Here is a 27,491-nt window from a genome sequence, read left to right on the forward strand (position 1 = left end):
TTGGAGTCACAACATTTATTAATCCAATAGGGGAAGACAAGAGAATGGTCGTGGACAGGCAAACGGGTCAAAACCAGTTCAGAGTTCAAAAGGTACCGAAAGGCAGGCAGAATCAAGGTCTGGCCAGGCGGGATGATCAGGCAGGTGGGAAAGAAGTCCTGAGTCAGACAGGGGTCAAAACCAGGAGGACAATCAAAAAGAGAACAGCAAAAGGAGTACGTAAAAACACGCTGGTAGACTTGACTAACATACAAGACGAACTGGCACAGGGAGACAGGAAACACAGGGATAAATACACTTGGGAAATAAGAGACAGCTGGAGGGGGAGGAGACAATAATGAGGGCAGGTGAAACTAATCAGGGTTTGACACTGACAATCATCTTGGGTGCTATAGGATTTGGATGGTGGCCCATGGGCTCCCTCTCCACAAATGGTAAAATCGTTAATCAAATGGCAGCCTGGATACTTTCTAAATACTGTTTTTCTCTAGTGGTGTTAAGTTAGGTTTCCTTTATATTAAGAAAGGTGTCCCACAGGAATCGATTTTAGGTTCTGTACTCTTTACTGTCTATATAAACAATGTTGGTCTATCTGCAATTCTTTTTTTCATACACCTGTATGCAGACGACACTGTTGTGTATGCATGGTTGACCAAGCTCTTTTTGGAGCTTCAGTATGCTTTCATTGCTTTGCAGAAAGCCTTTGCTGAACTGAAAATGTATCTGATGAATTATACATATGTATATTGGATGGTGCCCTCATTGATCGTGGCCCCAGTCATAAATATCTGGGCATCTGGATTGACAAAAAACTCTTTCAAAAATAATGTTGATTAGTTTAAGAAATTAATAATTAAAATGGGCTTATTTTACAGGAATATGTCACACCTTTCATTAAATAGCAGAAAACAAATAATGCAGTCGACATTCATACCGGTTATAGACTATGGGGTATTGTCTATATGAATGCAACTGCCACTGTATTGAAGCCATTAGACACACTATGCTTTATTACGGATGATAGATTCAGTACACATCACTGCATTCTGCATCGGATAGTAGTCTGGCCTTCTTTGAAATTTCATAGATCGATGCATTGCACTCTTTTTGTTGATAAAGCCTTCCTGCATAAACTTCCGGCGTACCTTACTTCATTGTTAACTTATTGACATACGAGACCCGGTCTCAGGGATGGTTAACTCTGGATATTGCTTCAATCTCCACTGAGTTACGTGAGTTAAACGTCACCCTTACTTGTGTTATAATCTCCAAAGCTCTCTAAAACTGATATAGAACCTTTTTACTGAAGAATATCTTTGTTTTTTAAGAATTGCATGAAATGAGTCATAACATTTCAACATTTTCTTTACGCGCCATGGCAAAATCTATAGAGCTGCGGAGATTAACTAAAAAAAACGAAATGTTTATCGCTGCTGTCAAGATGGGGACAGCAACAAAATGTCACTTAGGGCCCCCCAAAAGGCTAAGGCCGGCTCTGACTGCATGTGAGGGTATGCAGAACCGTGAGTCACCGTCGCCCCTCAAGATGACTTCAGATTTTCTGTGGCCCCCACCCCCACCAAAGTTCCCCATCCCTGGTCTATCTATCTATCTATCTATCAATCAATCAAGTTTATTTTATATAGCCCTTCGTACATCAGCTAATATCTCGAAGTGCTGTACAGAAACCCAGCCTAAAACCCCAAACAGCAAGCAATGCAGGTGTAGAAGCATGGTGGCTAGGAAAAACTCCCTAGAAAGGCCAAAACCTAGGAAGAAACCTAGAGAGGAACCAGGCTATGAGGAGTGGCCAGTCCTCTTCTGGCTGTGCCGGGTGGAGATTATAACAGAACATGGCCAAGATGTTCAAAATGTTCATAAATGACAAGCATGGTCAAATAATAATCAGGAATAAATGTCAGTTGGCTTTTCATAGCCGATCATTAAGAGTTGAAAACAGCAGGTCTGGGACAGGTAGGGGTTCCATAACTGCAGGCAGAACAGTTTAAACTGGAACAGCAGCAAGGCCAGGTGGACTGGGGACAGCAAGGAGTCATCATGCCCGGTAGTCCTGACGTATGGTCCTAGGGCTCAGGTCCTCTGAGAGAGAGAAAGAAAGAGAGAAGGAGAGAATTAGAGAGAGCCAAGATGTTCAAAATGTTCATAAATGACAAGCATGGTCAAATAATAATCAGGAATAAATGTCAGTTGGCTTTTCATAGCCGATCATTAAGAGTTGAAAACAGCAGGTCTGGGACAGGTAGGGGTTCCATAACCGCAGGCAGAACAGTTGAAACTGGAACAGCAGCAAGGCCAGGTGGACTGGGGACAGCAAGGAGTCATCATGCCCGGTAGTCCTGACGTATGGTCCTAGGGCTCAGGTCCTCCGAGAGAGAGAAAGAAAGAGAACGAGAATTAGAGAGAGCATACTTAAATTCACACAGGACACTGGATAAGACAGGAGAAGTACTCCAGATATAACCAACTGACCCTAGCCCCCCGACACAAACTACTGCAGCATAAATACTGGAGCCTGAGACAGCAGGGGTCAGGAGACACTGTGGCCCCATCCGATGATACCCGCGGACAGGGCCAAACAGGAAGGATATAACCCCACCCACTTTGCCAAAGCACAGCCCCCGCACCACTAGAGGGATATCTTCAACCACCAACTTACAATCCTGAGACAATGCCGAGTACAGCCCACAAAGATCTCCACCACAGCACAAACCAAGGGGGGGCGCCAACCCAGACAGGAAGATCACGTCAGTAACACAACCCACTCAAGTGACGCACCCCTCCTAGGGACGGCATGAAAGAGCACCAGTAAGCCAGTGACTCAGCCCCTGTAATAGCGTTAGAGGTAGAGAATCCCAGTGGAGAGAGGGGAACCGGCCAGGCAGAGACAGCAAGGGCGGTTCGTTGCTCCAGAGCCTTTCCGTTCACCTTCACACTCCTGGGCCAGACTACACTCAATCATATGACCTACTGAAGAGACAAGTCTTCAGTAAAGACTTAAAGGTTGAGACCGAGTCTGCGTCTCTCACATGGGTAGGCAGACCATTCCATAAAAATGGAGATCTATAGGAGAAAGCCCTGCCTCCAGCTGTTTGCTACACGAATAGAAAAACAAACAGGTCTATTTGATCTTTATTTTTAAATTCTGAAATGAACCCCTCTTCCCTATATTTTAGTGCACTACTTTTGGGTCTGATCTTAATAATAGGGCACTCTTTCTGACTCATCCTATGACCTACTGATGGAAAACAAAATAACAGTATCGATGTTTCCAATGGTCAGTAGCTGGTTATTCAGACCGCGTTTGTATTGCCTGGCATCTCTGTGTGTGAGAATGTCCACGGGGTTGTTCCAGGAGACAGGGGGAGAGAATGAGTTTGGGACGAGTCCCATTTGCGGCGCATCATTACCCTCGCACTCAGATAGTGATCTACAGTATACATCTTTAAAGTGATCTCTAATGTCACGTAGATCACACGATGGCGCTCTTTTTGTTGACAAAGTCCTGCTCCACAAGCTTCCAATTTACCTAGCTTCACCGTTAAGATTAGTTGTCAAATCCACTCACATGGTTGGTTCACTCTGGAGACTCCTTTGGTGTCTACAGATGTAAGTAAATCAGCCGTTAGGGTGCAAGAGAGATTATATTTTAGAATCATCTCTAAAATATGTTTTATTATAAACTTTATTTAACTTAATGTGGGTTTATCTATACCTGCCTATTGATGTGTTCGTTTTGCATTGTGCAGGGCTCATTTGCAAAAGAGACCTTAGTTTCAATATGATTTCCCTGTTGAAACAAAGGTAAATAAAACAATAGTAATACTAATAAAAATTCAACTGGCTCAGAGAGAGAACAGACCTAGAACTCTGGCACCTAGAACAACAAACCTAGGACATGAACACTACTAGAACATAAACGGTCCTAGAACATGAATAGATCTAGAACCTGAACATGTGACTCCTGTTAGAAAAAAGGAATCGAGGCAGAACTATGGTACTAGAAGATAAACCTAGAACACAAAACACACCTAGAACGCGGACAAGCCTCCATTATGTAGATGTGTGCTGGTGAACTGAATACCACACAAATACTTTTCGACTGACAATTCATGAAGTAGGAAAGGAGGGGGTGCACGGGAGATTGATGATCGTAGGTGGACCCTTCCGAGGGAACAGTAGAAGGGGAAACAAGATGATGGAGTTGACCGTCGGTTAGATGATCTTGTAGCTTATGTAATAGAAGAAGCAATAGGTGGCCGTGGCTGCATGGTGGGAGGAGGTACAGTGGAAGCAGAGTGTATTTCTCTAAAGCCTCAGTCAATGGCCACGTTTACATTAACACAGTATTCCAGAAAGTAGCTCATATCCCCCTTAAGGTGTTATTTGGGAAAAGCTGTTTACATGCAACTTTGATATCCCGCTCATTAGTATCCCTGTATCCATGAAATCCCTCATTGAAGTATACTGTATGGGTTAAATGGAATAGTAACTGAAATATGGACACAGAATATTAACTCCTGCAGAATTATGCATTTCTTGCAGTGAACTTATACAGCAAAGGTTAATTTTGTCTCTGGAACAGGAGTGGATGAAAATGATATCTTACAGCATCTCTTGAGATAATGCGAATGGGCGTGTAATGTGTTATCTTTGACACTGCTATGCAAGCAGACAGTATTTCAACCACATACAATATGTACCCAAGAAGAACTGAAGTCGTATCGGAAATGTGTTTCGTTGTTTTCTCAGCTTTCCATTTCCTTAAAACCATGACATTTTGCACAGGACCAATCTTTCCACTGTTTTGGAGTGATTGCATTTTCTCCCCGGTCCCTAAACGAAACAGAAAACTTTACCGGTGTTAACTAGATTACTAATGCATTCATTCTATCGATGTAAGGCATTATTCTGGTGAGCTCTACTTTATTTAGTGTTCTGGGGCAACAAGTTATGACAGAAGAGAAGTTGCATGTATCAAACTGTAGTTGACAAACAAATGGCCTACCAAATGTCGGAAATTACAAGCAGAAATCTGTCTAAATTAGGGGTGAAAAAAAGCCAGTATTAAATTATAGTAAATTAATTATAGTTTGCAAAATTATGATGGAATTATTATGGTGGATCGAACTGCACAGGAAGTGCACTTTTTGAAGTGATTTCTTTGACAATCAGATGAAAACATCATCACACAACACCCATGATATGTGAAACTGAGCCTGCGCAGACCCTAAAAACAACAGGAAATGGGGCAAGATGTTTACCTGCCACAGTATCCCATTTTAGACCAGCATAACCCAGGCATCTTATCTGGGTTTCTCCTAACTGGGTTAATGTAAACGGGATATGATGTTTCTATGCGTCAACTCACAAAACAGAATACTTGAGTATCCTGAATAATGTAAACGTGGTCAGTGAAGTTATTAGCTGTACAAATATCCTCTCCCCAAACTTTGACTTTGAATCTTATTCAACATCAACTCTCAGCTCAAACTAAAACATTTTTAGATCACTCTACAAACGAAACAGGCACAGCAACGCAACTGAAAGCCGTGTTCCTTCTTTCTCCTGTCTCTTCCATCTTGTTGTGAATAAACATCATTTCCCTTCATGTTTCTTTCTTATGCGTTCCCTCCTCCAATTTGCCACATCCTCAGTCTTTTTAGTGTTCAACCAAGCATATGACTTGAATAACTAGAAAACAAATGATCGCTCAGGAGAGAGAGCGAGAGCGAGAGCGAGAGAGAGAGAGAGAGCTAGAGAGAGAGAGAGAATATTCTGAGTCATGCTCAGGCTAATTGGGAACCCTTCATGGCTGAGGCCTCTGTCTTTGATCAGGTCCTTTGGTAAATATACCAGCATCCTCAGAGAGAGGAGAGGAGGGTGCAAGAGAGATAGAGAAAGAATGGAGAACAGTATTTAGAGCATATGCACATTTAGAAAGTGCAGCAGTTAGCCTAGCGGCTAAGAGCATTGAGCCAGTAACTGAAAGGTCGAAAGGTCCGTTCTGAAAGGTCCGTTCCGCCCTTGAGAAAGGCAGTTAACCCCCAAAAACAACTGCTCCCCGGGCGCCGATGACGTTGTTTAAGGCAGCCCCCTGGACCCCCCTAATTCATGGGGGTTGGCTTAAACATATTTCAGTTGAATGCTTTCAGGTATGCAACTGACTAGGTAACCCCTTTCCCATGTGTAAGAGTGAGGCCTCTCGCCTCAACCAGCCAAATGTGGCTCAGTGGGACATCTGCCTTCGTTATCCTCCAAACAACAACATTTCCATCATTACGGTGCCGCGGAGCTGCTTGTTTACCTTGTAATCATTGCTGTGCTATGAAGAGAGACAGATCAATAAATGTGTACCAGCAGAAACAAAGTCCTAAAAGGAGATCAATGTTTCATCTGTGATGCTACTACTATAATGGGCCAAGGATGGTTGGATTTTATTGCGCACTAATGAGGGTTCAGAGAAGGAGCAGAGAGATGTGGCGATGTGACTTATATACCGAACACAGCCTAGCCTGCTCTCGAATGTTTAAAAAGACACAAAGAACAGAGGAGACTTAGAATGGAAGTTACAGTAGTGTCTCGAATTCAATAAGAGATATGCGAAACAAAACGTGCTACTTACATACTGAACATAGCCTACTCTCTAATGTAGTGGCGTCTCTTGAATGACATATGTTCGAAAACCAAATCAGCGCTGGCTAGGGTAATGGTGTATGTGTTGGTTGGGTCTGAACATAGCAGAGGTTGGTGATACTATAAATATGTTACTCTCTCCACCTCCCAAAGACCTACTTAGTATTCACAATGAAAAACAGTCTCCCTTTGTGTATTCAGGGCCAGATAGCATCCAGGAAACCACAACAAGACATCAGTAACAACATGCACACACACACACACAGCCTTTCTCTGCAAACTTGCCCATGTCAGCAGAGAGTTGTCAGTGTGAGATTGCTGGGGAAGGACAGAATGAGAGGGGGGGAAAAGGAGGAGTGGAAATGAGAGGTATAGGGGTAGGGGGGGACACTAGGGGCTCATCAGCTCTGTCTTTTACAGCAGGCAAGCAGTTTAAAATGCACACACCTTCCTCTGCTTTCTCGTCCTCCTACATTTCAGCATACATTGGTGAAAGCCTGAGACCAGTGAGCTCTTTGATCAATGCTATGTTTTCTAAATGGTCTGAAGGATGCTTGCTCATGTCACCCGTTTCGTTATGCAGATGATTTGGCACTTCTGGTGTTTCACAAAAAACAAACCACACTGGAGAGTATACTGAGTGCGAAGCTCACTAAACGTCATTGCATGGCTCATAGACAACGAGTTATCTCTGCACCTCAGGGTACAGCTAGCAGGATAGGTACTCACAGCCAAAACAGCAGTTAAATACTTGTACACTAGATGTACAGTAGATGGCAACTTGAGCAACCTGGGGGAAAATGGCCGCTAAGGTACTAGGTAAGGTCACTGCCAGGACCAAGCTCTTGGCTAGGAATTCTAAGCTGTTGGGCAAAGATTCAAAGAAAGTGCCAGCTAATGCGCTAATCCAATGTCATTTTGACTATGCTAGTACTTCCTGGTTTGAAGGCTTAACTAATCTACTAAAAAGCAAGTTTCAGAGGGGTATACTAAATCAAATCAAGTCAAATTGTATTGGTCACATAGACATATTTAGCAGATGTTGTTGCGGGTGTAGCGAAATGCTTGTGTTCCTCGCTCCAACAGTGCAGTAGTATCTAACAATTCACAGCAATGGGGCCTCCCGAGTGGCGCAGTGTTCTCAGGCACTGCATCGCAGTGCTAGAGATCATGGTTCGAGTCAAGGCTCTGTTGCAGCTGGCCGCGACCGGGAGACCCATGAGGCGGCTCACAATTGGCCCAGGGTCATCCGGGTTAGGGGAGAGGTTGGCTGGCAGGGATGTTCTTGTCCCATCGCGCTCTAGCGACTCCTGTGACAGGCCGGGTGCATTTCACGCTGACATGGTCGCCAGGTGTACAGTGTTTCCTCCGACATGTTGGTGTGACTGAGTTCTGGGTTATGCGGGTCCTGGGTTATGTGTCAGGAAGCAGTGAGGCGTGGCTGGGTTGTGTTTCGGAGGACGCACACCTTTCCCTCTCCTGAGTCCCTATGGGAGTTGAAGCAATGGGACAAGACTGTAACTACCAATTGGATACCACGAAAAAGGGGTAAAATCTAAATATTTTTAGAATAAAAATTCACAACAGTCGACACGTCCGCGATGTGGCTGGTTTTCCCTTTGTAGTCCTTGATTGTCTGTAGACCCTCCCACATACAAAATAGGATCAACGAGTTAGCCAAGTAGCTGATAAACAACCAGAAATAACCACACTTTTTCTGGTTCATTAAGAAAGCTAAACTCAGATATGTGTTTTGGTTATTAACGCAACTAGATAATTTCCATTTCAAGCTTATCTTTCTTAAAAATAAAAGTTACGTAAGAATATTTAGACAAGTTAGCTGGCTAACTCATTGAACCTGCTTCGTAGTATACCCCTCAGATAGCCCAGATCAAGCTGATTAGGGTGGCGTTGAATCTCATGTACTCATATTGGTAGGAGTCCGTTTTTAATCCATGGGGCAGCTCCTAGGTATTTGTCTGACTACTTTCCCCATGTTAGAAATTCACACAACCGCAACACTAGAGCTAGGATAGCAAATGTGAGTGAGCATAGATTCAGAAGCCTGACAGGGAATGGTATTTGTTTATATTCAGGAGCCTCTGAGTGGAATAGTCTGCCTCTGTCAAAACAATTCCCACTCTGAGTAGCTTCAGAAAGAAGGGTGAAATCCTGCTTAATGGATAGTGTGCCTCTGTGAGCAATCCCTTCTAGCCCATTGATGATGACCAAATAGTGTTCCTTTGTGGATAGTATGTATATGTTGGTGTGTTTTTATGTCATTATATAACAAAATTGACCTGCCATTTCAGCTTCTGTTTTTTTTATCCTGCCACACATGCCAAATGCTATTGTGGACAAGGACCACCATGGAAATAAGTTGTTGACGTTTTTGTATTTTTCCTCTATGATTCTGAATCAAGTGCATACTTTTGTAATGTGTACCTTGTTTAAAATGATCAAATAAACTAAACGAAACACCACACACGTGTGTCCACCGTGAACCCACAACCTAGCGAAGAGTGGTGGGCTAGACAGATACAGTGTTTCACACACAGTACCTTTGGAAAGTATTCAGACCTCTTGACTTTTCTCACATTTTGTTGAGTTACAGCCTTCTTCTGAAATTGTTTCAATTCTTTGTTTTTTCTTTATCAATCAACACACAATATCCCATACTAACAAAGAACAGTTTTTAATTATTTATTTTTTGCTAATTTATAGAACATTTTTAACTGAAATATCACATTTACATAAGTATTCAGACTTGAGTAGGACACTACAAGCTTGGCACACCTGTATTTGGGGAGTTTCTCCCATTCTTCTCTGAAGATCCTTTCCAGCTATGCCAGGATATATGGTGAGAGTTGCACAGCTATTTTCAGGTCTCTCCAGTGATATTCGATTGGGTTGAAGTCTGGAATCTGTCTGGGCCACTCAAGGACATTGAAACTTGTCCCGAAACACCTCCATCATTGTCTTGGCTGTGTGCACAAGGTCTTTGTCCTGTTGGAAGGTGAACTTACACCACCAGTCGGAGGTCCTGAGCACTCTGACGCAGGTTTTCATCATGGATCTTTCTGTACTTTGCTCCATTCATCTTTGCCTCGATCCTGTCTAGTCTCCCAGTCCCTGCCACTGAAAAACCTCCCCACAGCATGATGCTGCCACCACCATGCTTCACTGTAGGGATGGTGCCAGGTTTCCTCCAGACATGACGCTTGGCATTCAGGCCAAAGAGTTCAATCTTGTTTTCATCAGACTAGAGAATATTGAGCCTTTAGGTGCCTTTTGGCAAACTCCAAGCGGGCTTTCATGTTCCTTTTACTGAGGAATGGCTTCCGTCTGGCCACTCGACCATAAAGGCCTGATTGGACAACTCTAGTTGTCCTTCTGGAAGGTTCTCCCATCTCCACAGAGGAACTCTGGAGCTCTGTCAGAGTGACCATCAGGTTCTTGGTCACCTCCCTGACCAAGGCCCTTCTCCACTGATTGTTCAGTTTGGCCAGGCAGCCAGCTCTAGGAAGAGTCTTGGTGCTTCCAAACTTCTTCCATTTCAGAATGATGGAGGCCACTGTGTTCTTGGGGACCTTCAATGCCGCAGACATTTGTTGGTACCCTTCCCCAGATCTGTGCCTCAACACTGTCTCGGAGCTCTAAGGACAATTCCTTCAACCCCATGGCTTGGTTTTTGCTCTGACATACACTGCCAACTGTGGGACCTTTTATAGATAGGCCTTTCCAAATCATGTCCAATCAATTGAATTTAGTCCATTTTAGGTGGACTCCAATCAAGTTGTAGAAACATCTCAAGCAGACAGAAACAGGATGCACCTGAGCTCAATTTGGAGTCTCATAGCAAATCAAATTAGTATTGCGTGTAGATTTCTTCAGGGATTTAAAAAAAAATCTATTTTAGAATAAGATCCATAATTTAACAAATGTGGAAAAAGTCAAGGAGTCTCAATACTTTCCGCAGGCACTGTACATTTCCCAAACACTCCTATACTGTCAGACTTGCAGATATTCCAAACTGACCATCTCGTAAATTGATAGGCAAATCAACAAAAGATTGATATAAAACATATAATTGAAAAACCCTCTAAAAACACAAAAGGTAATAAAGTCCATAATCCAACATAAATTCAATATAAATTCAAGGTGGCTCAGAACTATTTCATGTATATTTTCCAACAAAAAAAAAAGTTTGCAATATAGGAGAAGATGACTTAAATTTCTATTTTTTCAGCCTAAATGTATTTATTTATTTTTCATTTATTTATTTATTTAACTAGGCAAGTCAGTTAAGAACAAGTTCTTATTTAAAATGACGGCCTACCCCGGATGCCACCTGCAGTTTTGGCACCTGTAGGTTTGGCACCTGTAGGCTTGGCACCTGTAGGTTTGGCACCTGTATGTTTGGCACCTGTAGGTTTGACACCTGTAGGTTTGGCCACGCCTCCAACCACACCCATACCGGCATCCTTAACCCTCATACTACCAACATATTTTATATACATGGATTGGGACTAGAACTAGGGTCATTTTGACCCCAAGAAGAAACTATTAGAAAAGCAACAATCATAGCAAAATATCGACTCAATTCTTAGCAAAACATCATTACACATGTAAATAATGTTATCTGAATTAAACGATAACCAAATCACAGTTATTTTTGCAAAATTACACTTAATTAGCATATTCTGTAAAACTAATATAATCCACATATTACTAAAATGCTGATTTATCATTATTTGATTGTAGTATAATTTCATTTTTGAGAATGTTGAAGTACACTGAATTAAAATATAAATGCAACATGCAACAATTACAAAATGTTTACTGAGTTACAGTTCATATAAGAAAATGTGCCAATATAAATTCATGCATTAGGCCCTAATCTATAGATTTCACATGACTGGGAATACAGACATGCATCTGTTGGTCACAGATACCTTTTTAAAAAAGGTAGGGTTGTGGATCAGTCAGTATCTGGAATGACGACCATTTGCCTCATGCAGTGTGGCACCTCCTTTGCATAGAGTATTCCGAGCTGTTGATTGTGGCTTGTGGAATGTTGTCCCACTCCTCTGCCTTCTGTGCAAAGTTGCTGGATATTGGTGGGAACTAGAATACTCAGTTGCACACGTTGATCCAAAGCATCCCAAACATGCTCAATGGGTGACATGTCTGATGTGTATGCAGGCCATGGAAGAACTGGGACATTTTCAGCTTCCAGGAATTGTGTACAGAACCTTGCCACATCATGCTGAAACATGAGGTGATGGCGGAAGATGAATGGCACATCAATGGGCCTCAGGATCTCGTCACGGTATCTCTGTGCATTCAAATTGCCATCAATAAAATGCAATTGTGTTCATTGTCCATAGCTTATGCCTGCCCAAACCATAACCCCACCGCCACCATGGGGCACTCAGCAACCCCCCCCCCCCCCCCCCCCCCACAACACCATACACGCTGTCTGATATCTTCCCGGTACAGTTGAAACCACGATTGATCCGTGAAGAGCACACATCTCCAGCGTGCCAGTGGCCATCGAAGATGAGCATTTTGCCCACTGAAGTCGGTTACGACACCAAACTGAAGTCAGGTCAAGACCCTGGTGAGGACGACGAGCACGCAGATAAGCTTCCCTGAGTCAGCTTCTGACAGCTTGTGCAAAAATTCTTCCGTTTTGCAAACCCACTGTTTCATCGGCTGTCTGGGTGGCTGGTTTCAGACGATCCTGCAGTTGAAAATGCCGGATGTGGATGGACTGACGGGATTACAATTGGTCTGTAGTTGTGAGATCGGTTGGACGTACTGCCAAATTCTCTAAAACAACGTTGGTAGAGAAATTAACATTACATTCTCTGTCAACAGCTCTGGTGGACATTCCTGCCGTCAGCATGCCAATTGCACGCTCCTTCAAAACTTGAGACATCTGTGGCATTGTGTTGTGAGATAAAACTGCACCTTCTAGTGGCATTTTATTGTTCCCAGCACATGGTAAACCAGTGTAATGATCATGCTGTTTAATCAGCTTCTTGATATGCCACACCTTTCAGGTGGATGGATTCTCTTGGCAATGGAGAAAGGCTCACTAACAGGGATGTAAGCAAACAACATTTTAGAGAAATAAAAGTGGTTATACACCAACATGTGGAATATTCTTAAATTGACATAAATTGATTCATCCATTGATCCTGAGAGACAATGACCAACAATATGGCGTAAGTTTCTTTATTTTTCTGACCCCACAGCCGGCATTAGCATTGCTGCTAGTGAAACAATGAGAGTGGTAGGGCCTGTGGCATGATACTTTAAAAAGCATGGTCAAATCCTTAATGTCACTGTAAATCAAATGTTAGAGCAACCCAAATACCATAACAATTTGCACATATTGAATATTGTAGGATATTGTAGGAATTCTGGTATTTCTGTAACATTTCCTGTAGAATACAGAGTTTTTAGGATTATACACATGACTACAGCACAAAGTGTAAATTCAGAGGGTAGCTGTTTTTTGTATTACAGTTATACCAAGTATTCATAACACTGACAGACTTCTATGAGCTGTTTTGACTGCAACTTAGCATATACAGTATGTAAGGTAATTACGATTCTGAACACATTCATACCTATCTATAACCAGTTATAACCATACGTGACTACACAAGGTGCTCCATTTCTGCAGGTAATCTGTCTATCTGGTCAAAATCACCCTCCAAGGATATGCATAACTTAATATTATGTATCCACAGAAAACTGTATTCAAATAACTACTTTCGGGGGAATACACACATCTCTGTGTAGATTCAGAGAGAATCAAAATTCTGTATTGCAGTTCTATGAAGTATTTATACCGGTGGAAGACTTTGTATACCTTTGGCATAATTTTATATGCAAAAAAAGAAGGTGGTTTCCGTTTTGTACACAGTCATCTGATACGTTGTATAGAAAAATCCAATCTTAAACGAATACATGGGGGCCTACAGTACCAGTCAAAAGTTTGGACACACCTACTCATTCAAGGGTTTTCCTTTCTTTTGACTATTTTCTACAGTGTAGAATAATAGTGAAGACAACAAAACTTTGAAATCACACATATGGAATCATGTTGGAATGAAAAAAGTGTTACATTTTTGAAATATATTTTATATTTGAGATTCTTCAAAGTGTATTTTATTTATTTCACCTTTATTTAACCAGGTAGGCCAGTTGAGAACAAGTTCTCATTTACAACTGCGACCTGGACAAGATAAAGCAAAGCAGTGCGACACAAACAACAGAGTTATACATGGGATAAACAATCGTACAGTCAATAACACAATAGAAAAATCTGTATACAGTGTGTGCAAATGAGGTGGGGAGGTAAGGCAATAAATAGGCCGATAGTGGTGAAGTTATTACAATTTAGCAATTTAAACAGGAGCGATATACGTGCAGATGAGGATGTGCAAGTAGAAATACTGTTGTGCAAAAGAGCAGAAAAACAAAACCAAATATGGGGATGAGGTAGGTAGTTGGTTGGATGGGCTATTTACAGATGGGCTGTGTACAGCTGCAGCGATCGGTGAGCTGCTCTAACAGCTGATGCTTAAAGCTAGTGAGGGAGATATAAGTCTCCAACTTCAGTGGTTTATGCAATTCGATACAGTCACTGGCAGCAGAGAACTGGAAGGAAAGGTGGCCAAAGGAGGTGTTGGCTTTGGGGATGACCAGTGAGATATACCTGCTGGAGCACGTGCTACGGGTGGGTGTTGCTATGCTGACCAGTGATCGGAGATAAGGCAGAGCTTTACCTAGCAAAGACTTATAGATGACCTGGAGCCAAAGTATCGACCATTTGCCTTGATGACAGCTTTGCATACTCTTTTTTTTCTTTACCTTTATTTAACTAGGCAAGTCAGTTATGAACAAATTCTTATTTTCAATGACAGCCTAGGAACAGTGGGTTAACTGCCTCGTTCAGAGGCCGAACGACAGATTTTTACATTGTCAGCTCGGGGATTCCACCCTGCAACCTTTCTGTTACTAGTCCAACGCTCTAACCACTAGGTTACCTGCTGCCCCCTCTTGGCATTCTCTCAACCAGCTTCATGGGTTAGTCACCTGGAATGCATATCAGTTAACAGTTGTGCCTTCTTAAAAGTTCATTTGTGGAATTTCTTTCCTTCTTAATGCGTTTGAGCCAATCAGTTGTGTTGTGACAAGGTAGCGGTGGTAAACAGAAGATAGCCCTATTTGGTAAAAGACCAAGTCCATATTATGGCAAGAACAGCTCAAATAAGCAAAGAGAAATGACAGTCCATCATTACTTTAAGACATGGAGGTCAGTCAGTGCGCATAATTTCAAGAACTTCAAAAGTTTCTTCAAGTGCAGTTTGCAAAAACCATCAAGCGCTATGATGAAACTGGCTCTCTTGAGGACCGCCACAGGAAAGGATGACCCAGAGTTACCTCTGTTGCAGAGGATAAGTTCATTAGATATTATGGGGAAGTTCATTACCAGCCTCAGAAATTGCAGCCGAAATAAATGCTTCACAGAGTTCAAGTAACAGACACATCTCAACATCAACAGTTCAGAGGAGACTGTGTGAATCAGGCCTTCATAGATGAATTGCTGAAAAGAAACCACTTCTAAAGGACATCAATAAGAAGAAGACACTTGCTTGGGTCAAGAAACACGAGCAATGGACATTAGACCGGTGGAAATCTGTCCTTTGGTCTGATGAGTCCAATTTTGAGATGTTTGGTTCCAACCGCCGTGTCTTTGTGAGACACAGAGTAGGTGAACGGATGATCTCTCCACATGTGGTTCCCACCATGAAGCATGGAGGAGGGGGTGTGATGGTGCTTTTCTGGTGACACTGTCAGTGATTTATTTAGAATTCAAGGTACACTTAACCAGCATGGCTACCACAGCATTCTGCATCGATACGTCATCCCATCTGGTTTGCGTTTAGTGGGGTTATCATTTGGTTTTCAACAGGACAATGACCCAACACACCTCCAGGCTGTGTAAGGGCTATTTGACCAAGAAGGAGAGTGATGGAGTGCTGTATCAGATGACCTGTTCTCCACAATCACCCGACCTCAACCCAATTGAGATGGTTTGGGATGAGTTGGACCGCGGAGTGAACTACTTTGAAGAATCGAAAACACAGGATACTACAGGATTCCATATGTGTTATTTCGTAGTTTTGATGTTTTCACTGTTATTCTACGGTGTAGAACATAGTATAAATAAAGAAAAACCCTTGAATGAGTAGATGTGTCCAAACTTTTGACTGGTATTGTATATCTCTGCAGAAGATCTGTCTATCTGGTCAAAGTCACTGATACAGGTCCCCCCCACCCTCTGATGGTATGTTTGGATAACTTGTTATTTTGTATAGAGAAACCTGCCTTCAAATAAAGGTCTCATCTATCAAATTACTACAGACGGATTTAGGTGATTTTTGCTTGGGAAAAAAAGGAAATAAATCTATATTGATACAGAAACATGATTTAGATTTACTAAGGACAATTTAAACATTGGGTTTAAACAAACTTGGGTTGTTGGCGTGAAAAGCAAACATACCATGCATCGTGCCAATTGGGTTAACCCAATTGGTGGGAATTGTAACATGGCTTACAGTATATAGAGAGGACTGATACACTGCTCTCTTTGAACGGTAAGGCACGTCCTCATGGCCCCCCTCACACATCCGGCCGTGCGTGCCGATGGCCTCGTGCTGTCATCCCACTTCTAACACCCATTTGGTGGGAATTGTAACGTGGCTCATATAGCAAGATTCCTTTTAGTATGGGGCAATATTGAATAAAATATTAACTTAAAGCTTTCATGGTAACACATGTTACAAGAGGAACCAAAAAAACAACTCTAAGTTAAACTGAACCCGTTGAATTAATCCCGTTTGACTTGAACAATGATCAAATCTGTTTTTGGAGCTCCTCAGAGAGGCTCAGTGAGAGGTTCCTATTTGAAACGAATCTACAGCCTCCCTCACTGACGGGCGATTAACGAACTGAGGAGATGAGTATTGAGGATACCGTGACAGTCTATTCTTCTCCAACAACCTGAAATAGTCACACAGAAGGCCTATCTTCTACCTAACAATGGGAGACTCCCTCCAGGGATGGAGCGCAGCGGGGAGGTTTGAACACAAAAGATGGATGAACTAACCAGTAATAAAATGTCTATTCTGTCTCCATACTTACATTTATGCTTATCTTCAAGTCATAAAAGCTTGGTTGAACAACTATTTCTCCCGTCGAGAGGTGCCATTCAGCATTCAGAACCCACGCTCAAAATGATACACTTTCACCTCGGGAAACGATGGAGCTCGAAAGAGAGAGAGACAATGGTGGGCGGGTGGGTGGGTGGATAGAGGGAGGAACAGTGGGATGTGGAGACGAAGGGACATAGAGGTGGAGAAAGATTAATTATGGGTGCGAGTGCCGTCTGCCGTTGCCCCATTCACCAGCGAGAGCCTTCCTGCTTACTGTCATGGCTACAATGGAATTCTCCCATGGGCGCATATGGAATCCTTACTGCTACTTCTCGGGAAAACCAACAATGATTGCTGCATCGTTATCAGAACAGTGACATTCCTCATCCAAGCCTCCATCTTTTCAATTATGATATGATTAAAATGCATTTCCAGAGTGGGTTTTTCAAAGGCTCATATTCAACAGAGAACAGTTTTGCCCAAGCCTGTATCATTTAGGGCAAACTCAAGACATTCCTATTATGGAGAAAAATCCTAAGAAATGGTTAGAAACCACCTATGATACTTCAGGCCGAATTTCTCTGTGGTAATTTGGTAGCAACATTGTTAATCTGTATTGTTATGTAAATGTCATTCCTGGATGAACAGCCTGGAAAAGTATTGAAACGAGACAGAAACCGGTGAAATTGTAGATTGGCTACAGAATCGCTCTCCAACAACAGTTGTGATTCTGTTCCAAACGTCTGCCCGATGACAACCAGTCCCCAGCTATCATATCCCTCTATTCATCCCTCTATCCCTCTTTTCATCCCTCCGTATCCCTCTCTTAATCCGCAGATAACAGGATTCCCAATGATCACAGGCCTTAATGATTTTCTAATCTCCCATGCTCGACACGGGGATGGAAAATTTGCCAATTTTGCTCTTTGCCAAATCCTCCCAATCCATTCACGGAATGCCCTTTTTAGCTTTTGTGTTTAATATGATTTTTGTTTGGGTTGACATGGTGACCCAGAGCCTCATCTAAAAGGTCAGCTATTGTAAGGGACGGGATGAGATATCTCATGAAATCTCGGTCCTGACAAGAGTTTAAATGTCACAGCTTGAGTGTGTGTGTGTGTGGGGGGGGGGGGGGGGGGGGGGTTGGGTGTGTGTGTGTGTGTGTGTGTGTGTGTGTGTGTGTGTGTGTGTGTGTGTGTGTGTGTGTGTGTGTGTGTGTGTGTGCGTGCTTGCATGCCTACTTGTGTGCATCTGTGTTTGTGTGTGTGAGATCCACTGCTGCCTACACACACATCCTTAGCAGACATCTGCATGGCCTCAGCTGAGTCACGCATGGCAGGACAATCGAGTTCAGACATAATCTAAAAACTTTCAAACAGAACCAAATCCTTTCACTGTGCCTCTGGGGCATTCTGTTCAAACTATTTCCGACAAACGACATTTGTTTGGCCCAGCTAGCCAACCGCTTACATGAAAGCAAAAAAGACACATAACAAGTCACATCGTACGTTTAAGATGTGCATTAGAGCCCCAGTGACATCACCAGTCTGCCCATTATCCTACATCTCCACCCAGGGCAGGACCATCTGTCTCCATGGTCACCCAGAGGGCGAGGACAGAAGCAGGACAGGACCCATTTAGAGCCCCTAGCTTTGGACCACAGAGCCAAGAATAGCACAGGGAGAGAGGTGGAGAGAAACACAGAGAGAGGAGAGAGGGGAGGAGGGTTAGGATGGAATGAGGTCAACACATCATATACTGCATTACCATGGTTTTTGAAAGAGAAGGAGAGGAGGAAGAGAGAATAAGAGGGAGAAAATGAGTGAGCATTGTACCAGATACAGTGGAGCAGCATTCACTGCGCTACTTCCATCATTTATAGAACTGAAATTCACAACCTCACACCTATCAACAATGAAAAACCACCGGGGTCTAACAACTTGGATGGAAAATGACTGAGGATAATTGGGGACGATATTGCCACTCCATATCTTCAATTTAAGCCAACTAGAAAGTGTGTGCCCTCAGGCCTGGAGGGAAGCAAAATTCATTCACCTACCTAAGGATAGTAAAGCCCCCTTTACTGGCTTAAATAGCCGACCAAGCCTGTTACCAACCCTTGGTAAACTTTTTTTAATTAAATGTATTTTTACAGAAAACAAATTGACAACAGACTTTCACCACACTTATAGTGAAGGACATGTAACAAGCACAGCACTTACACAAATGACTGTTGATTGCTGAGAGAAATTGATGATAAAAAAAATTGTGGGGGCTGTTTTGTTAGACTTCAATGCGGCTTTTGACATTATCGATCATAGTCTGTTGCTGTCACGTCCTGAACATAGTAAGCTGTTTTTTCTTTGTGTTGGTTGGGGCGTGATGGTGACTTGGGTGGGTTATCTAGGTGTATTTGTATGTCTATGGTGGTCTGATATGGTTCCCAATCAGAGGCAGCTGTTTATCGTTGTCTCTGATTGGGGATCATATTTAGGCAGCCGTTTCTCTTTTGTGTTGGTGGGATCTTGTCTATGTTTAGTTGCCTGTCTGCACTATTTGTATAGCTTCACGTTTCGTTCGTTGATTTTGTTGTTTTGTTCAGTGTTTCATTCATTAACTTCTTCAGGCTGCAAGCCCGATGTCGGTACACTTATGACAACATCCAGCTCAAAGTGCAGGGCGCGAAATTCAAAATATATATTTTTTAACTATTTAACTTTCACACATTAACAAGTCCAAGACACCAGATGAAAGGTACACATCTTGTGAATCAAGCCAACATGTCCGATTTTTTAAATGTTTTACAGGGAAGACACAATATGTAAATCTATTAGCTAACCACGTTAGCAAAAGACACCACTTTTTTTACTCCATCAGTTTTTTACTCCATCAGTAGCTATCACAAATTCGACCAAATAAAGATATAAATAGCCACTAACCAAGAAACAACTTCATCAGATGACAGTCTGATAACATATTTATTGTATAGCATATGTTTTGTTAGAAAAATGTGCATATTTCAGGTATAAATCATAGTTTACATTGCAGCTACAGTCAGAAATTGCACCGAAAGCAGACAGAAAAATTACAGACACCAACGCCAAATAGCTAAATACTCATCATAAAACATTTCTGAAAAATACATAGTGTACAGCAATTGAAAGACAGGCATCTTGTGATTCCAGACAATATTTCCGATTTATCAAGTGTTTTACAGCGAAAACACAATATAGCGTTATATTAGCTTAGCACAATAGCAAACATAACAACAGCATTGATTCAAGGCAAAAATAGCGATAACGTATAAACCACCAAAATATATTCATTGTTTCACTAACCTTCTCAGAATTCTTCAGATGACAGTCCTGTAACATCATATTACACAATGCATATAGAGTTTGTTCGAAAATGTGCATATTTAGCGGCACAAATCGTGCTTATACAATGAGAATAGTGTCCAAAATCTCAAGCAATCTGTCCGGCGCCATCTTGGAAAGGCAACTATTCTTATCGAAAACTATTCATAAACTTGACTAAAAAAATACAGGTTGGACAGCAATTGAAAGACAAATTAGTTCTTAATGCAATCGCTGAATTACATTTTTTAAATTAACGTTACTGCGCAATACAGGGTGCGATAAAGCAAGGCTACACTGCAAGTAATGGCGTCTTATGCATTTTACTTTTTCCAGCAGAACAATGAATTATCAGCATAAATAGTTCTTACTATTAGCTGAGCTTCCATCAGAATCTTGGGATAGGTGTCCTTTGTCCAAAAGAATCGTTGCTGGGTTGGAGAACGTCGTCTTCAACGTTGCAATTAGCATTAAACAATAGCCATGTGGGCCAGAGATACCCAACTTCCTAAAACGTCACGTTAATAAATACCCGAAAATCGCAATATACTGACATAAACTGATATAATTCGGTTTAAAATAACAACATTACGATGTCTTCAACACCTATATCAAATAAAAACAGAGCCGGATATATCTAGGAGCTAAAACGGGAGCTTCTAAAATGACATGCCAAGACCCTCCCTGCGTCAGAGCGAAGAGTGGAAAGATGGGACACTTCGGTTCCAAGCAATTTATAACCTTTGGGAACTACGTAGAAACTCCATTTCAAGTCTCCCTATTCGCTGACACCCAGGGGAAGGCGTATGCAGTGCATCTCAACCAATAGAGGACAGGCAAATTAATACACAGGTCTCAGAACAGCCAGCAAAATTCTGCATTCTGACATACACATAGGAAAAAGTCCAGTTCTGTTTCACCCACAGATATAATTCAAACGGTTTTAGAAACTAGAGAGTGTTTTCTATCCAATAGTAATAATAATATGCATATTGTACGAGCAAGAATTGAGTGCGAGGCCTTTTTGAAATGGGCACCTTTTATCTGGCTACTCAATACTGCCCCTTGAGCCCAAACAGGTTAAGGTATTTGTAAACGTTAATAATCGATCAAATTGAAGACGGGTCTATCTGTTTTCAATACAGGAGGACAACAAACGAACAATACTTTTCTAGTCTTGCGCAACTCTCAAACAGTGCACATAACGTTACACTGATTCCAGATGGCCGTTCTTCTTCATTGCACAAAGGAATAACCTTTAGCCTTTAATAAATATATTTCCAAAGACTGGTGACATCCAGTGGAAGCGATAGGAACTGCAAACAGGTTGATTAGAAATCTAGTATCCCAATGAAAACTCATTGAACAGACGGTGACCTCAAAAAAAAAAAATTCTGAATGGTTAGTCCTCGGGGTTTTGCCTGCTACATAAGTTCTGTGATACTCACAGACATGATTCAAACAGTTTTAGAAACGTCAGTGTTTTATATCCAAATCTACTAATAATATGCATATCTTATATTCTGGGGATGAGTAGAAGGAAGTTGAAATTGGGCACGCTATTTATCCAAAAGTGAAACTGCTGCACCCTATCCTAGAGAAGTTAAGCAATGGCTTTTTTCTGGGCACTCTTCCGTAAAGCCCAGCTCTGTGGAGTGTATGGCTTAAAGTTGTCCTATGGACAGATACTCCAATCTCCGCTGTGGAGCTTTGCAGCTCCTTCAGGGTTATCTTTGGTCTCTTTGATTAATGCCCTTCTTGCCTGGTCCTTTAGTTTTGGTGGGCGGCCCTCTCTTGGCAGGTTTGCTGTGGTGCCATATCCTTTCCATTTTTTAATTATGGATTTAATGGTGCTCCGTGGAATGTTCAACATTTTGGATATTTTTTATAACTCAACCCTGATCTATACTTCTCCACAACTTTGTGCCTGACCTGTTTGGAGAGCTCCTTGGTCTTAATGGTGCAGCTTGCTTGGTGGTGCCGCTTGCATAGTGATGTTGCAGACTCTGGGGCCTTTCAGAACAGGTGTATATATACTGAGATCATGTGACAGATCATGTGACACTTAGATTGCACATAGGTGTACTTTAAATAACAAATGATGTGACTTTGAAGGTAATTGGTTGCACCAGATCTTAATTAGGGGCTTCAGAGCAAAGGGGGTGAATACCTTTACACGCACCACTTTTCCGATTATTCTTTTTTATATATTTTTTAAATTAGTATTTTTTTAAATTTCACTTCACCAATTTGGACTATTTTGTGTATGTCCATGTAACAGTATAAACTTTACGTCGTCCCCTCGCCCCGACACGGGCGCGAACCTGGGACCTTCTGCACACATCAACAACGGTCGCCCACGAAGCATCGTTACCCATCGCTCCATAAAGGCCGCGGCTCTTGCAGAGCAAGGGGCAACCCTACTTAAAGTCTCAGAGCAAGTGACGTAACTGATTGAAATGCTACTAGCGCGTACCCGCTAACTAGCTAGCCATTTCACATCCGTTACATCCATTACATGAAGTCCAAATAAGGGGGATGAATACTTTTGCAAGGCACTGTACACGGAGCTAACATTAATAATATGCATGTCAATCTCTCCTGGCTCAAAGTAGAGGAGAGATTGACTCCATCACTACTTGTATTTGTGAGAGGTATTGACATGTTGAATGCACCAAGCTGTCTGTTTGAACTACTGGCACACAGCTCGGACACCCATGCATACCCCACAAGACATGCCACCAGAGGTCTCTTCACAGTCCCCAAGTCCAGAACAGATTATGGCACAGTACTACATAGATCCCTGACTATATGGAACTCTATTACACATCAAGTAACTCATGCAACCAGTAAAATTAGATAAAAAAAAACAGATAAAAATACACCTTATGGAACAGTGGGGACTATGAACCAACACAAACAGATGATAACATATGCACTATATACACACACATTCACATGGATTTTGTGATGTAGATATGTGGTAGTAGAGTAGGGGCCTGAGGGCACACACTTAATATGTTGTGAAATCTTTTAGGAATGTATTGTAATGTTTTTGAAATTGTATAACTGCCTTCATTTTGCCGGACCACAGGAAGTGTAGCTGGGGGTGGGGATTCATAATAAATACAAATAGTATACTCCCATTACCTAATTGTAACACTTTATTTATTTTAGCCAGGACTAACACTTGTCACTGTTTCCCAGGGAGTATACCATATTATTGAAACCCATTCTGTCAAAAATGTACTGTATGTTAGTGTATTTCAGAGAACATGTCCCCATACTGTCAACAACTGGAAAGAATATTGCACATCATTACTGTCCCTCTGCCCACCTCATTGCCTCTCTCCCCAGCCTAGTCCAGCCGAGACCATCCCAGCCCAACACAGAAGAGTTTGGAGCCCCGGGGAAATTGCCCTCCACTCTGCTTCTTCACAGACATCTGCTGACAACACCACCAAGGTTAACTCTGAGAAACCCTGTAAAAAAAATGCTCTCGTCGGTAGTAGAAAAACAAGGGAATGTCATGCAAAGAATTGTGTATTCACAAATAAATCAGCTGGCATAAAGACACCAAACCAAAATTCCCTAAAATGAATAAAAATCTAATCTAAATGTTATTTAATTTAATAATTAACTCAAATGTATAAGAAAACTCTGTCTCTGTTTTAGTAGTTGAGCAACAACAATGCCTTTGTCTTACAATAAAAGTAAATGTTCTATTGAGTTCAGTCCCATTTCCAATAAATGTATTTTCAAAAATCAAATTTTGTTTTAACTTTTTGCGTAAGGAGAAACATAAGAAATAGCGCAATAACATTTTCAATAACTTGATTTTCAAGAATTTAATTTCTGCTTAACTTTTTGCTTAAGGAGAAACATGAGAAATACTGCAAAAACATTTCCAAAAACCTTTTTGGAGGAAAAGCAACTTTGCTTCACTTTCTTCTTAAGTCTATAGTTAAGGGAATATTTTGTTAGTTAAGAAGAAATTACTTCTTAAGAAGGTTTTGTGAATCTGGGCAGTGTTCCTCATGTCAAATAATGCATATGACACAAAGTAGATCATTATAAAAATACACATAAATCGTTGTAGGACTTTATTTAGGTGTACATATCCATGTAATGTAATATACATTTTAGGCCCTTGTAGTGTGTTCGTCTACAAGGCTGAAGATTTAGAGTACCAGTCAAAAATTTGACACATCTACTCGTTCATGGATTTTTCTTCATTTTTACTATTTTCTACAATGTAGAATAATAGTGAAGACATCAACACTATGAAATAACACATATGGAATCATGTAGTAATCAAAAAAGTGTTAAGAAAATCAAACTATATTTTATATTTTATATTCTTCAAAGTAGCCACCCTTTGCCTTGATGACAACTATAAACACTCTTGGCATTCTCTCAACCAACTTCACCTGGAATGCTTTTCCAGCAGTCTTGAAGGAGTTCCCACATATGCTGAGCACTTGTTGGTTGCGTGTCCTTCACTCTGCGGTCCAACTCATCCCAAAACATCTCAATTGGGTTGAGGTCGGGTGATTGTGGAGGCCAGGTCATCTGATGCAGCATTCCATCACTCTCCTTCTTGGTCAAATAGCCCTTAGACACAATGGAGATGTGTTGAAAAACAAATGTGGTGTGTTGAAAAACCAAGAAGACTCAAGGCTGTAATCGCTGCCAAAGGTGCTTCAACAAAGTACTGAGTATAGGGTCTGAATACTTATATAAATGTGATATTTCATTTTTTTATTTATAAAAAATCGTTTTTGTTATGTCATTACCAGGTATCGTGTGTAGATTGATGAGGAAGAAAAAAGGCTGTAACGTAACAAAATGTGGAAAAATTCAAGGGGTCTGAATACTTTTCCCGAATGCACTGTAGACCCTGGGCTTTTAAATTATGACCAGTTTTCTAGTTACCAAAGATTTCTATTTTACCAGGAAATGACTGGGTGGGGCTAGCCAGCGACCGGGGCGGAGCCCACAGCCTACACACATTAAAAATACATAGAACCTTGTGGGTCACAAAGTGTCTAACTGCGTGAAACAGTACATTTAAAATCTTTAGTCTGTTACATCCTATCACTGAATAGAATGAGGGTAAATATTTGTAGGAAATATTTAGGATAGTTTTTGGGAATATCTACACCAACTGGGAGAAAAAAAGGGAAAAATGCCAAGTAAACGTCTACAAAAACTTTCAGCTGAAAGGATCCGGGTATAACACAAATCACTACAAAGAGGATGTAGATAGAACACCCGCTGTATACTTTAATCAATGTGGAAGAGCTGTAGCCACCCACAGAGGGGTTTGGCTGGGAGACAGTTTGCCATTAGCGGTGGACACATATTTATCAGCTTGGTGATAGATGGAGGGATCAGGATAAAGAGATGGATGTATGTGTTAAAGAGAGAGAGAGAGAGAGAGAGAGAGAAATACGAGATGACGTTAAAAGAGTTTTGACAGGAAGCCTCAGCTACTGCTGTGGTAGGTAACACACACACAAACATACACACACACACACACACAGACACACTCCAGCTGTCGTAAGTGTTAAGTTTGACACAGCGGAAGTGTTATTGATGTGTTGGAGGGCGGAAGCGAGATGCTTTCTGTAGCGCTTCGCTAATCTGTTAGCCTGTTTGCTGATTTTAACAGCGTTTGGCTTGACAGTGTGCTATTCAATTAGTCTAAATGAAGGTTGGCTAACACACACGCTTTGTCTCTCCCATTACGCATCATAACGCTGCGTCAAATTAAACACCATTTGATAAGAGCATCTGAGTGTTTAATTATTGTAATGATCTCATAGCACATCAATCAGCTTTTCACCGTCCAACGTTGCCGTTGCCGTCGGAGACAGATTATTATTAAATGCCCTAGCTCTCTGACGGTCTGTTTGCTCTCTCTCTCTATCTCTCTTTCTTTTTCTCCTCTGCACACTCTCTGTTCTCTGCTTCATACCTCTGATTAACAGAACACAAAGACAAAATCAAAGAGTCACATTTTGAAATGTATTTTAGAAATGTAGAGTTCTAAGAAAAGCATTTTTTGACGTCATAAACTGTAGTGAGTTGAAAATAAAGTCTCTAGAATTCATCTCTTTACGGGCTTGTCAGAACAAAGTCATCCTCATTTCACCTCATCTTACCTGGCTCGACAAAAGCCTGATCACGGACAAGTTAGTGATACCACCTTTCAGACTTTTCAGGGATGGTGCGAGATTTTGCCAGTTTGTCTTTTTCTACTTACCCAAAGTCAGATGAACGCATGGATATGTGCATGTCTTTGCGTTCAGTATGTCTAGGTATTAGCTCTGGCCTCAGACATGTGTCTTCAGGACACAAACACAAAAATGTTCCCTCAAGATCTCAGCAGCTGTTGTGAACAGGTGTTTTGGCCTGTGTTCCAGATGAGGCGTTTGGCTTGTAATTGGAGGCCTGGAGTAGGGAGACCCTACACCAACACACACACACACTGAGTGCCAGGACTGGGTGGCCAATCATTTTACAGCATGTTACAATCCGTAGTGGTGTGTGGGTCAAATCAATGAGGAAGCCAATCCAGTAAAAAGCCGTACTACAACCTATGTTATGATAATTGCGCTGTTTGCTCTATAACCAATTCATTCATACGCCACGTGATATACAACAAGGCCGTGACAACCAAAAATACAACAGTCACAGAGTGGCGGAGTTAGTTCAACTACTCGGACGTTTGTTTCATCACAAAACCAGAGAGCAACATCTGTCTGGAGAAGTCCTCATAGCAAATATTGCATACAAATAGTTAGCACATACAGCATGGTCAAGCAAGTTAATGTTTTCAACAGTTTACTAAACAACTACTGATTTAGGTCCACGGAGTTACTGCAAGTCAGTACATCGACAACAGGAGCACTGCTATCCCTGCACCATTTTCAATTTAAACATCATCAAATCAACAAGGCTAAATATGCTTACTTTAATACACTTAAAGATATCAAAAACAATTTAGTCCAATCAACGTTGCTAAATGTCATGTGATGTCCATGGTATTCATTTCTGTGTATGTATGTATGTGTGGGCATCCATGCGTGCACATTTTTTACTCACCCTACTTATAGACTAGTTGAATGCCAATGCCATCCTCTTCTCGTTCATGTTGGCAAAACGGTCTATGGCTCTGTCATACAGTACACTTTTAGTTTAGGTTGCTTTCTAGCCTGACTTCCTCGCATGGGCAACA

At 41.6% G+C, this 27,491-nt stretch overlaps 1 long non-coding RNA gene across 1 annotated transcript; it reads right to left on the bottom strand.

Annotated features, from left to right (window-relative positions):
- Positions 1–26,871, bottom strand: LOC129834278 (uncharacterized). Its single transcript, XR_008756231.1, has 2 exons — positions 26,517–26,871; positions 1–2,100 (listed from the first exon to the last, which is right to left on the bottom strand). It is a non-coding gene; the product is annotated as an uncharacterized LOC129834278 (long non-coding RNA).
- Positions 26,872–27,491: the final 620 nt, after the last annotated feature.

The sequence above is a fragment of the Salvelinus fontinalis genome, chromosome 35 (genome assembly GCF_029448725.1).
Source record: "Salvelinus fontinalis isolate EN_2023a chromosome 35, ASM2944872v1, whole genome shotgun sequence".
NCBI lineage: Eukaryota > Metazoa > Chordata > Actinopteri > Salmoniformes > Salmonidae > Salvelinus > Salvelinus fontinalis.